This window comes from Macadamia integrifolia, chromosome 2, assembly GCF_013358625.1.
Source record: "Macadamia integrifolia cultivar HAES 741 chromosome 2, SCU_Mint_v3, whole genome shotgun sequence".
Lineage (NCBI taxonomy): Eukaryota > Viridiplantae > Streptophyta > Magnoliopsida > Proteales > Proteaceae > Macadamia > Macadamia integrifolia.
The window spans coordinates 30,438,044-30,451,368 of record NC_056558.1 but is presented as its reverse complement, the minus strand read 5'-3'; the positions used below and the strand labels follow the sequence as shown (position 1 = coordinate 30,451,368).

The 13,325-nt window shown below is 48.6% G+C and overlaps 1 long non-coding RNA gene across 1 annotated transcript in view; it reads right to left on the bottom strand.

The window, feature by feature from the left end:
• Positions 1-11,333: 11,333 nt before the first annotated feature.
• The window catches only part of LOC122091895, a 2,209-nt gene continuing 217 nt past the window's right edge, over positions 11,334-13,325 (bottom strand). Inside the window, exon 2 of the long non-coding RNA XR_006144059.1 lies at positions 11,334-11,811. This is a non-coding gene — a long non-coding RNA (uncharacterized LOC122091895). The remainder of the gene's footprint in view (positions 11,812-13,325) is intronic.

Below are 13,325 nucleotides of genomic sequence, written 5' to 3'. Positions count from 1 at the left end.
CCAGCTGAGGTAGGGACCTTCGGTCAGGTCCGTTCGGCTTTGGCCGAACTCCCAACCGAGGTGAGGACCTTCGGTCAGTTCGGCTTGGGCTTGTCCGAGGCCCCCGACCGAGGTAAGGACCTTCGGTCAGGTCTGTTCGGCCTTGGCCTGAACTCCCAACCGAGGTGAGGACCTTCGGTCAGGTCCGTTCGGCTTTGGCCGAACTCCCAACCCAGGTGTGGACCTTCGGTCAGTTCGGCTCGACCTTGCTCGAACCCCCGACCGAGGTAAGGACCTTCGGTCAGGTTCGTTCGGCTTTTGCCTGAACTCCCAACCGAGGTAGGGACCTTCGGTCAGGTTCGTTCGGCTTTTGGCTGAAATCCCAACTGAGGTAGGGACCTTCGGTCAGGTCCGTTCGGCTTTGGCCGAACTCCCAACCGAGGTGAGGACCTTCGGTCTGGTCCGTTCGGGGGTAATCCTCGAGGGTTCGTACTCGGTGACATGGCAGTGCCATTAATGCTCGGGTAGTCGTACGTTTTCCTTCCATCTATATAGTGTGGGGGTCCATTTGTGGGGCACTTTTCTTTTTCCCTCGGAGAGCCTTCCTTCGGTCTGTGTTTCCTTCGGAGAGTTTACCCTCGGTCTCGGCTTTCCTCTAGTTTAGCAATACTCTGAAAGTAAGTTCCATGTCTTGTTCGTCGGGCTACAGTCCGTCGTCCTCTGAGAGAACAAAATCTAATCGTAGGGGTCGGAGTCCAGGGGAGGTCCGAGGGATGTCCTCAGACTCCACCGATTTGACCTCTACCCGTGACTCATCGTCTGGGGCCTCGTCGTCTAGGTCCGAGGGTGGCTCAAACGGTGCAGGATTTAGGGAGAGGATACTCGATTCCTGTGCCCAGACCCAAAGAACCCTTAGGTGGAGGCTCTCTATATCGTATCCACCATGGATGAGCCGGAACTAGAGGAGCTGAAGGCCTCCTTCGGTATCTCGGACGCTTTCGAGCTCCGGCTGCCCAGACCGTCTGACCGAGCCAGCTATCGAAACTTCGAAGAGCTATGCTTGTACAAGGAGGTGTTTAAGGCCGGCCTTCGGCTTCCCCTCCATCCCTTCTTCGCCCGAGTGTTTCGGCACTATGGGATTTGTCCGACCCAGCTGACGTCGAATGGATGGTGGCAAGTGCTCAGCTTCATTGTCCTTTTCTCAAGGCACCACAGGCCTCTCTCCCTCCCTCTCTTCATCAACTGCTTCTTCCTTCAGGCCTGTAAGGGGCTTTCGGGTTGGTACTACTTTTGCCCCCAAAAGGACCTTCGGCTGCTGAGTGGTTACCCGACGTCGATCCACGGGTGGAAGGAAAAGTTCTTCTTCGTGAGGTCATCCGAGGGGGTGCCCTTAGGCACTATCTGGGATATCCCTGATCTGAGGGAGGTGAACTCCGCCCCTGGCCTTTTCGTGGCAGCCACGGAGTCGTTGGCAATGGCAAGGCGGCAAGAAACCTGCCCTCTAGTCGAGGCTGACTGCCTCAAGTCCGACGCCATACTGTTCAGATTCGGGCTTAGCCCGGGTGAGTTAGGCTAACCCAAGTTTGTTTCCCTCGGGCGTCGGTGTTTCGTACTAACTCCCTTTATTTCTTTATGTAATGCAAATCTCCAGGGCCGAGGCTAAGGCTGCCGCAGCGGCAAGGCAAGCCCAAATAAGGGAGGCCAGGGCGCTGGATGCCCAGCAGCAATAGAGGCCGAAGAGGAAGGAGAAGAAGGGGCCCTCCTTCGAAACCCTGAAGAAAAGATCTAGGGGCGAGGGACCAAGCACCGAGGCAGTCCAGGCCCTCGCCGCTCCGGGCCATGACATGCCTGCCCAAGACTCCTCCCCTGTCGCGAACTTCAGAAGCCCGAGGGTCGGTTAAGGAAGACGACACGTTGACAGTTGGGCGTGTTGCTCGTGAGCTGGTGATGAAGGGCAGTCTTCCCCGAGATGCCGCCGAAGCTCAACGACAAGGGACGGCGGCTATGATAACCAACGCCTGCATCTTCATGGCCGGGGTAAGCTTCGGTCTTCTAACCTTTGCTTATTTTTCACCACAATATTTTAACCTTCGGTGTCTCATGTAGGCCCAAAACCAAATGGGTCAGTTGGCGGTTCGGGCTGAAGCTATGGGCCGAGACCTCGAGATCACCGAACGAGAGAAGGCAGTCCTAGAGAATGAGCGTTCGGTTCTCCTCGAGAAGGTCAAGCACCTGGAAGAGGAACTCCTCCTTACGCGCCAGGAATGCGATCGGAAGTTGGCAGAGCTGAAGGCTCAGATGAAAGCAAGGGTTCAGAAGGCCGAGGCCCGAGGGGCCGAGAGGTACAGGTCCTCCGAGGACTTTCGCGAAGAGATTAAGCGTGCCATCGCCCCTGGGTTCACAATGGGTGCTACCGAGGTCCGAGACTGGGTCCTTGAGCGCTACCCTGGGGTCTCTTTCGAGGACAGTGGGCTCATCTTCGAAGAGGAGAGCATTGAGGCGGCCCCATTACCCACGGAGGTTGCCGATGCCGACGACGGAGGCTGCAGCGAGGAAGGTGAGGTTCAACCGCAACGCGAGGTCCCTCTGATCCCCGGTCACGATGGCTCCGATCAGGAGACCCACCATATCGAGGATGAGGTTGTGAATCCGACGGACGCCTCCTGAAGCCACCTTGGGTCTCGGCTCAGCCTTTGAGCTCTTTTTGTTTTTGATATGAGCCTTCGGGCTTCTTCATGTAACCTTGGCCTTCGGGTCTTTTTTATGTACTCTTGGGCTTCGGATCTTATCAATGAATGTACTCTTGGCCTTCGGGTCTTATCAATGAATGTACTCTTGGCCTTCGGGTTTTATAAATGAATGTATTTCCCTTCGTATGCTTTGACTTCCACTTTTTCGTGTTCTTTCGGGTAGGGTGATCTTTAGCCCGTAGGTGGGCACAGGAAGGCGGGAACCCTTTGTTACCAGCCTAATGATGCGCACGTCTACTTCAGCACGGCTCGGTCCCGCTCCCTCGGCTTATCCGAGAGGTTTTTCGAGTTCGAGGGCTCTGGACTTGAGGTTTTCACCAAGTGTTCCCCCTTAGCTCCGACCGATGGGTCTTTTAAACTCATGTTGATCCGAAGATCCAGCTGAGGCCGGATCCTTCGACCATCGTCACTCCCTACCAAATTGAGGACCTTCGGTCAGGTCCCCTCGACCATTTTCCTGAGCCCCGAACTGAGGCGAGGACCCTTGGTCAGGTCTGATTGGCCCTTGCCAGAGCCCCCAACCGAGGTGAGGGCCTTCGGTCAGTTCGGCTCGACCTTTGCCTGAGCCCCCGACCGAGGTAAGGACCTTCGATCAGTTCGGCTTGGCCTTTGCCTAAGCCCCCGACCGAGGTAGGGACCTTCGGTCAGCTCGGTTCAGTCCTTGCCAGAGCCCCCGACCGAGGTGAGGACCTTCAGTCAGCTCGGCTTGGCCTTTGCCTGAGCCCCCAATCGAGGTGAGTTCAGGCCAAGGCCAAGGCCAAGGCCAAGCCCAATCGAGGTCAGGTATGTTTGGCTTTGGCCGAACTCCCAACCGAGATGAGGACCTTTGGTCAGCTCGGCTCTGCCTTTGCCTAAGCCCCCGATCGAGGTGAAGACCTTCAGTTGTATCCTTTCGGCAGAGTTAAGGTCACCAAACAGTAGAATTCCTCTCAATTGCTGTGAACCAGCTTTCGTATTTTTCATGAATAAGATCCTCCAGAGTTTAGGATGAGGAATTACAACTTAAAAGTGCATAGGATCTGAAAACTCTTAAGTTCTCAGAGTTCCACGATCGGGGTATCCTTTCTCCCCCTGTAGTCTCCAGGTGATAGGACCCTGGTCGTATTACCCTTGAGACTCTGATGGACCTTCCCAATTTGGAGCTAGCTTCCCTTGATGTCTCGGGTCTGATACTTCAGCCCTTCTGAGGATGAGGTCACCAATTCTGAACTCGTTCTTTCGAACTTTGGTGTTGTAGTGCCTCGTAACCCTCTGTTGGTAAGCGGCCATCCTTTCCTGCGAGGTGTCTCTGACTTCGGCCAAGAGGTCTAAATTCGCTCGGAGCCCTCCATCGTTTTCCTCTTCATTGTAGTACTGAATCCGATGGGTTACGGCCCCTATCTCCACTGGAAGTACAGCTTCAGTGCCGTAAGTTAAAATGAATGGTGTTTCTCCGGTGGCCGATCTCTTAGTTGTTCGGTAGGCCCAGAGGATGTGGTGCAACTCGTCTGCCTATAGTCCTTTAGCGTCATCCAGTCTCTTCTTTATTCATTGAAGTAGTGTACAGTTGGTTACCTCTGTCAGCCCGTTGGTTGGTGGACAACCGACAGTGGTTTCCTATGGTCAATGCCGAGGGCATCACAGAACAGGCCGAAGGTCGAGTTGGCGAACTAAGTTCCATTATCCGTTACCACAACCCGAGGGATTCCAAATCGATAAACTACCACCCTTTGGAAGAAGTCTCTTACGTTCTTTTCGGTTATCGTCGCCAATGCTTCTGCTTCTGCCCATTTCGTGAAGTAGTCTATCGCCACCACGATAAATTTTCTTTGTCTCGTGACCAGGGGAATGGGCCCAGGATGTCGACTCCCCATATGGCGAATGGTATTGGGCTCGATAGAGATGAGAGCTTGGTAGAGTGTAGCCTGGGAACGGGGGCAAACATCTGGCACTTGACGCACTTCTTGACTAATGATTCCACGTCCTTCCTCATTGTCGGCTAGTACAGACCCTGCCTTAGCACTTTATGTGCCAAGGCCCGAGCCCCCAGGTGCTGGCCACATATCCCTTCATGCACCTCTCGGAGTACGTACTCGCCATCGGTGGGGTCCAGACACTTGAGGTACGGCACGGTGAACCCTATTTTGTACAGTGTCTCGTCCTTTAGAAGGAAGCGTGCTGACCTCATTCATACTTTCCTTGCCTTGTCCCTATTCTCTGGGAGCTTTCCTTCCTTGAGATATTCGGTTATGGCATCCATCTAGCTATGGCTGTGTTCGCCTACAGGTAATACCTCTTAGGGTCTTTCGGTACTTGGTTGTGGTAGCACTTCGAAATACACCGATCGTCCGAGGTCAGTGAAGTCAGTGGTGGCCAATTATGATAGTGCATCAGCACTAGCATTCTCTTTCGGTGGCACTTGCCTTATCTCAAAATCCTTGAAGGCTATTATTCTTTCTCGCACTGTCTTCAAGTACCCAGCCATCCTTTGTTCCTTGGCTTCGTAGTCTCCATTCACCTGTCGTACCACGAGCTGTGAGTCACTATGCACCACCAGTTCCTATACCATCAAATCCCGAGCCAGATTAATTCCGGTTATTAACGCTTCGTATTTGGCTTTATTGTTGGAGGCATCGAAGTCAAACCGTAGGGCGTATTCTATCTTGAAACCCTCGGGGCTGACCAATATGATTCCTGCACCGCTTCCTGTGCTGTTGGAAGCACCATCCACGTACAATGTCCAAGCCTTTTCTCCTCGGTCCTCGACAAACTCTTGGGGATCATCAGGGAGCGTCGTCTCAGTGATGAAATCTGTGAGGGCCTGTGTTTTAATTGCGGTTCTCAGTTTGTACTGGATGTCGAATTCTCCCAACTCTATGGCCCAGTTTACCAGGCGACCGAACATATCCGACCGCTGCAGTTACCAGGGCATATGCCACTTTCTCCGTCTTTTTGTATCTTGTTTCGGCATCTAGCAGGGTTCGGCTGACGTAGTATATTGGCCATTGTTGCTTCCCTTCTTCCTTCATCAGTACTGCACTTACCACCACTGCTGATATAGCAAGGTACAGCTGCAAGGTATCCCCGATGTTTGGCTTCGTCAGTAGTGGGGATGCGGCTAGGTACTCCTTCAGTTGTTCAAAGGACTTTTCGCACTCCTCTGTCCATTCCAACTTTTTGGTCCCCTTCAGTGCTTTGAAGAAGGGCAGTCACCTGTCAGCCGACCTAGACATGAATCGCCCGAGGGCGGTGACCCGACCTGTTAGCTCCTGGACTTGCTTCACATTCTGGGGTGATCTCATATCCCGAATGGCTTGTATTTTCACCAGGTTGGCTTCAATTCTTCTCTCCAAGACAATGAAGCCGAGGAACTTTCCTGAGGCTACTCCGAATGCACACTTTGCCTGGTTCAGCTTCATGTCGTACCGCCTCAGCACCTGGAACGCCTCTTCTAAGTCTTGAATGTGTCGTTCTGCCTTCAAGCTTTTTACGAGCATATCGTCCACGTACACCTCCATAGTTTTGCCTATCATCCCCTTGAAGATTTTATTCACCAACCTTTGATAGGTGGCCCCTACGTTTTTCAGCCTGAAGGGCATGACTTCATAGCAGTACAGTCCTCCCTCGGTCACGAAGGATGTTTTCGGGACATCAACCTTTGACATCTTGATCTGATTGTACCCTGAGTACGCATCTATGAAGCTCAGCACCTCGTACCCTGCCGTGGCATCAATGAGGAGGTCTATCTTTGGCAAGGGGTATGCGTCCTTCGGGCAGGCCTTGTTCAGGTCGGTGAAGTCGATGCAGATCCTCCACTTTCCATTTGCCTTAGGGACCATCACCACGTTGGATATCCACTCCGGGTATTGGATCTCGCGGATGAACTGGGCCTTCAACAACTTCTCTACCTCTTCGTCTATTTACTGCTGCCTTTCGGGGGCGAAAGTCCTCTTCTTTTGTTGTACCGGCTTCTTCGTTGGGTTAACATTCAGATGACGCTCTATTACCCCTCGATCTATTTCAGGCATGTCTGAAGCCGACCAGGCGAAGACGTCAGAGTTGTTTCGAAGGAATGAGATGAGTTTTTCTTGTTGTTACCTTGGCATTGTAGCCCCAATCTGGAATTGCTGAGCGCTATCCCCCTATTCGGCCTCGACTGGTACCAGATCCTCGGTCGGTTCCCCCCGTTAATAACTGGTGTCATCGCGTAGATCTTCTATTGGGAATGCCTCACCCGCCTTTTCTCTTCCCCACAAGGTAGTGGCGTAGCACCTTCGGGATGCCTCCTGATCCCCTCGACATTCCCCGACACCGTTCTTGGTTAGGAATTTCATCTTGAGATGGGGTGTGGAGACGACAGCCTTTAGTAGGTTCAAACCAACCCTCCCTAGTATGGCGTTGTACGCCGAGGTAATGCCTACTACCAGGAAGTTGATCATGACTATTACTTGGCGATCTCCGGTGTCGGCTCTTACTGGCAATTCAATCGATCCTTCCACTTTTACTGGTACGCCGAAGAATCCCTGCAACGGGTGTTCGACTTTCTTCAACTTTCCTTCGTCCAGGCCCATCTTCCGAAAAGCTTCCAGGAACAGGATATCAGCTGAACTGCCATTATCCACTAGGATCCTCTTCACTCTGTAATCCGCTATGGTTATGGTGACTACCAAGGCATCATCGTGCGGGGTGTGCACCCATTCCAGATCGTCGTCCGAGAAGGAAATAGCCATCCCCGTCCTCGCCTTCTTGTTTGACCATTTAGCCACGTGCTCACTTCTAGCATAGGCTTTTACTTTCCTGGCCGAGACTGAACTTTCTCCAGAGGCTAGGCCTCCACAAATGGTCGTTATAACTCTAGTTGGGCTCTTATTCTCATCTCAGAGGCGATGGTCAGCTTCCTCGGGTGTCTGGTCCCTCCGCCGTTCCTGATTGCCTCTACGGGTAGGCCCCCTTTTTTCATAGTGGCCTCTGCCATATCTCCGACGGTTATCCCTACACTCATTACCGTCTTGGGCGTCCTCCTTTTCGTGGTCTACTAATCGGCCTAGATATCCTCTTCGGATCATTCCTTCTATCTCCCCCTTGAGGTGCCAACAATCTTCGGTGTCGTGGCCGTGGTCTCTATGGAAGTGGCAATACCTGTCCATATTGCGTCTCTCGGGGTGCCGTCCCATCTTCCCTGGCCACTTCATGGCTCTGGCATCCGGGGAGTCCTTTATCTGCATCAGTACCTCCGTTCGTCTCCGATTTAGGGGTGCGTGTTTCTTGAACTTCCTTGGTGGACTGGGTGCCCAACCGTGCTCAAACTTCCGTCTTTTGCCTTCTTCGGAGGGTTTGTCGTCGCCCTTTGAGATCTATTTTCTTCCCGTCTTCCTTTCGGCTTCTTCATCGGCTTGAAGGGTTTCTTCTATCTGGATGTACTTATCACATCGAGCTCTCAGCTCGGCCAGGTTCCTAGGTGTATGCTTCGCCAAAGACCTTTTCAGCTCCTTGTCCTTGAAGCCTCCCAGCAGGGTTGTGAACTCTTCTTTCGGGTCTAGACCTCTAATCGTGATCTTCTCTTGTTGAAAGTGCTTCATGTAGTTCCGCAGTGATTCTCCTTCATGTTGCTTGACATTAGTCAAGTTCAACGTAGTCTTCTGAAGGGGTTGGCCACTGGAGAATCCCTTCACGAAGAAGTAACTTAGATCGCTAAAGCTGTTGATCGACTTCGTCGACAGATGGTTGTACCATAGCCTTGCCGCTCCTCTGAACGTCAATGGCAAGGCGTGACACATAATGTTTTTCGAGACTCGATGGAACTGCATGGCGACCTTGAAGCCTTCCAGATGATCGACGGGGTGCCCAGACCCGTCGTAAGTGTCATACTTGGGCAGGAGAAAGCCGATCGGGAGTAGGTCCCTAGAGAGGTCTGGCTCGCGAGCTCCCGTTTGATTTTCTGCCACCTTCTTGATCTCATCTTTCAGGTCCAGGATCATCTGCTTTAACCCCGAGTCCTCGTGCCTCCGTTCGTCTCCTTGGCGTGGTTCCCCATGTGGGTCTCTAGTGGCACGCCGTGTCCTCCCCCTAGGTGTGGGACTCTCCCTCATTGCTCGGTTTCGAAAATTATAACCGGATCTTATCGATCTTGTACTGCTCTGGTCTTTGTCTCGAGCTCTCTTGGGCTGGGTATGGTGGCCTCGTGGTGCTCCGTCGGTCTTTTGGGAGACAGCTTTGGAGACCTCCCTCATTGCCTTGGCCATTCGGTCGTATTTGTCCTGGGGGGCTTCGAACTGCTCCCTCGTCACATATTCCTGCGCTCCAGGAGGGGGCGGAGGATTACTATCTCCACGCACCGAATATCCGACCGAACACTGGTACCTCTCGAAACCTTCCCGATCATCGTTCCTCCTTTCTCGTCCAATTTCGTCGAGGGAGGGAGCCCTCCTAACTGTTCCTCCTCCCCCATGTTCATATTCGATGCTGCTCTTGTCTTCTTGCGATTGTAGGTTCTCCCCACCATTACTGTCGATTCCCACGGACGGCGCCAATTTGTTGCTACCAAAAATCCGTATGAGCTGATCCTACACAAGCACAGACGGCAGAGGCTCGGAGCTTTGTTCGGGGTTAGTCCTCCGACGCTCAAGTTAGGGGTCGGCCTCACAATTTTTGTTATAGGAGTAATGGTGTGGGTAGTAATGCTTACCTTTTTCCTTCTTCTCGGGCCCTCTTATATGGCTTTTAGGGTTTAGGGTTTCCCTTTTCATTGGAGGAGTCCTCATCGGGTCCACCTCCTTTCCTTATAGAGTTCTACTCTGATATGTCCCATTCCTTTCGTGGGGATATTCTCTTCACGCGGTTAACGTGGTAGAGTCCTTGTAGCCTCTATCAGGTGGGTGACACGTGTCCAGGTGCGCGACGCGTATCCTTATCCTACTGGGCAATCAATTTGGCCGTATCAGAAGGCAATATTCCTGGACACATTTTTTGATGTGGGGATGGTTGAGCAACATGTGGTCACCTTTTCTGTTGGTTTGTCATGTGGTGTATTGAAGTCTTTTTGTATAACTCTCCCCATCTTTTTAGAGGGCTTTTGATCAAGTTTTTTTCTTGCTTTTCTTCTTTCTCTTACACACATACATGCATAAGAGAATCTGCTATCTTGAATAATCAATTTTATTTTATGCCAGAGAAATCAACAACATAAACTATTTACTCTTTGCAAGAGACTCATGGAAACTTCAAAACTATCAAGAAAGTTCATATGATCTTTTATTGACCTGAAAAAAACCTATGACAAATTACCTTAGAAAGTTAATATAAAAAGTCTTTAGAGAAGAGAACGGTGAAAAATCTACTATTTTATGCACCTTCAAGGCTTGCCATGCCCGTGCCAACACAATACCCCCTCAAGACCTCATCAAACCACACCATCAAATGAGTCCACCTCATCATATTACCCACATGACATCTATACATGTATCACTATCATGAGCATGATCATACCATCAACATGGGCATCCAGGCATCATAAAAATCATATCATGTATATCATGCAATCATCATGCATGACTTAATCAACATCTATGCATGCTACCATAACATCTGCAAGAATACCATCATCACCGTGACATATCACCTTACGTCATCATCACCATGTCATCTCCGTACACCCATGCATGTTACATGAGTAGGTGGGACCATAGTTATCAATTCGGCCGAATAATTCGCGAATTATTCGGCCGAATCAAATTTTTTCAAATTTTATCAAAAATTCGGACCGAATCCGAATTAAAAATAAAATTCTTTAAAATTCGCGACTTTTTCCAAAATGAATATAAATCGCGAATAATTCGGACCGAATCCGAATTAAATCGAATTATTCGGTCAATTTAAACATTATTTAAAAAAAAAAAACCAAAAATAAAAAATAAAAAAATAAAAAAACATTTTAAAAAAAAAATAAAAAAACCCCAATAAGAATTTTTGACCGCTTTTTTGACCGAATCCTTAAATTAATCGTCCGAATTATTCCGAATAATTCTCCGTCCGAATAATTCCCGAATCCGAATTTGCTAACTATGGGTGGGACCCACATGGCCACCACTACTCCACATGTCACCAAAACAGGTTCGCAACTAAAATTGTTCAAGTTTGCACCGTTTCAACACGATCATACTAAAAAGTCACAACTTCTGTCTTCCAAACAAAGCATGTCTAGTGGCATTGGAAAGAAACTCGATGAACCAAATCTGGATGGAGGAAGTTAGAAGAACTAGAGACAGGACTAAAATGACCATTGAAGAAGAGTTGGAAGGACATATAGAAATTCGGTCTAGATCCTAGTATGACATCAAAAAGAGTTGTCTGAAAGACAAAGATCCACCTTGCTGATCGCTTTTAGGTGAAATGTCTCAGAGGTGGTGTTTTGTTTTCTTTCCTTTTCTTTCTTCATTTTTTTCCTTCACTTATATTTCACAAACTTATCCATTAGGAATTCATGTAACCAACTCCATTTAGCTGGGATAAGGCTTTGTTATTGTTGTTTTTGTTGTTGTATATTGCATGTTTAGACCTTGCACATTCAAGTTAATGTTTGCACAAGTATTATTTTTTGTTATTACATTCCTCATGGTCGTGTTAACATTCATGTCAACATTCATGTTTACATTAACATCAATGCCAAGACAGACTCATGCCTGAGCTTTGGATAAGAAGGTAATGGATCAACATTACAATTGGCTGTTTCTTAAGGGAAAACAGAAGCAACATCAAATAAATTTACATAGGTTTCCTAACATATAAAAGGACAACTTAGAAAGAAAGATTAAAGCCGCTAGGACAGGAGGAAGCAATTATGTCCTCGGTAGAATTCAGAGATGGTACATGAACCCACCATGGACAGAAGGAAGCAATTACAAAACAGGTCCTGTTGAATCCAAAGAAGCCACTTCCTGGAGAACTGAAATCAAATCTTCCATATTTTGGCCATCAACTGGGTCAATATAATACAACCCAAGCTCTTCGAATAGAGTTGATCCTAGCGGACCCATCATACCACGTCCATATCATCAACTTTGGCCGCCAATTCATGCATACCCTTTCTGATTCTTTTAGTAACATCCTGAAACCAAAGTGCAGATCAATGAGATAATAAAAAGTGAAGACAGTTCATAGGATCAGCATCAAAGATACTGAATAGGTAAGGCATATAATCAACCAGAATCTATCCACCAAAGGGATACAAGAACATAAAATAAGGACTATAATCATAAGGAGTACCAAAGTACACAGGCAGATGTACATTTATCCACAGGTCAACTCCATGGGGCATACATGCCTTGTGAGTTCACCCCAATTTGATGTCATGATTTGGAACTGATGACAGTTAGTTTTCATATGGACCACAAAAAAGCATGAAAGATTATGGATCCTTCAGCTCTTGTGATTGCCTACAAACACCCTTTTATTTATTTATTTATTTCTGGTAAGTAACAAACAATAGAAAGAAGCCCCAAAATGAGTGGTCACACTGAGCAAGTCTTCTTCGTTCTTTTTTTATTTTTCCTTTTGTGTAGGGGGTGGGGGAGAGGTGGGGGGAAGCTCACAGGGTCTTGCCAAGGCTATGAGAGAGGGAAAACTAAAAACAATCCACCACAAAAACCCAATTATTTGGGTGACAGTAGTTTACCATTCAGCTATCAAAAGGCGTTGATCTATTTTTCTGGTAACTGAACTATTCTATAGTTTTTGAAGAGAGAGAGAGAGAGAGAGAGAGAGAGAGAGAGAGAGAGAGAGAGAGAGAGGCTACCAGAAGTGAGCGACGGGGTTGATTTTCATCTTACCATATGAAGTGAGAATTGAATCCTTCTGCACTAAATATCCTAGACACACCATACCACCATCATAACTTTGGCCTTCTAGGACTAACTTATTATTGAATTTTTACAATCATTACTTGTTTCTTTTCTTAGCCAGAAACCAAGATATAATTCACCTATGTAGAAAGAAAACCATGGAACATCCCTTAGCAGCTTCTCTCAATTTCCAAAAGGCTTTACTGGCCTGAAGCTTGCTTAGAGTACTAGACAAAGCATTTATCGCTGTCTTGGAGCCCTCCTCAAGCTTTGGGTGTAAAAAGTGTTGGTTGTCATTAAGGATCACAACCATGTTGGAATCCAGATACCCAGCATTGCTCATCGCCTCATATATCTGACCAGCCATAATGGTCTGGTTGGTGATCACTGTCAGTATATGATCTCGTTTTCCTTTAATATCTCCTGCAATTCCTGAAACAAAGGCAGACCATGGCCTGTTTTGGGTCAAAAATCTGCCTCTAGATCAGGATTTAATTCAGAGAAATTGGAGCATGCTCAATAAGCTTCATCTCCACTTGAGTGGTTAGCTAAACAAATCCTTCTCACTATTCCACTCCACAAAGCCTTATCCAGATACTTAGTGAGTTGAGTTTAAATTGAAACATAAAATTAATCAGCCTAGTATGTACAATATGGTTTCGATATGATACTAGGAGAAGCGACAGAAGAGTATCAGTTCAGCCAAATATTACAGATGAAAAAATTACATAAAGCGGTTTCCATGATGGATATGCAAACTGGGGGGTGGGGGGGGGGGGGG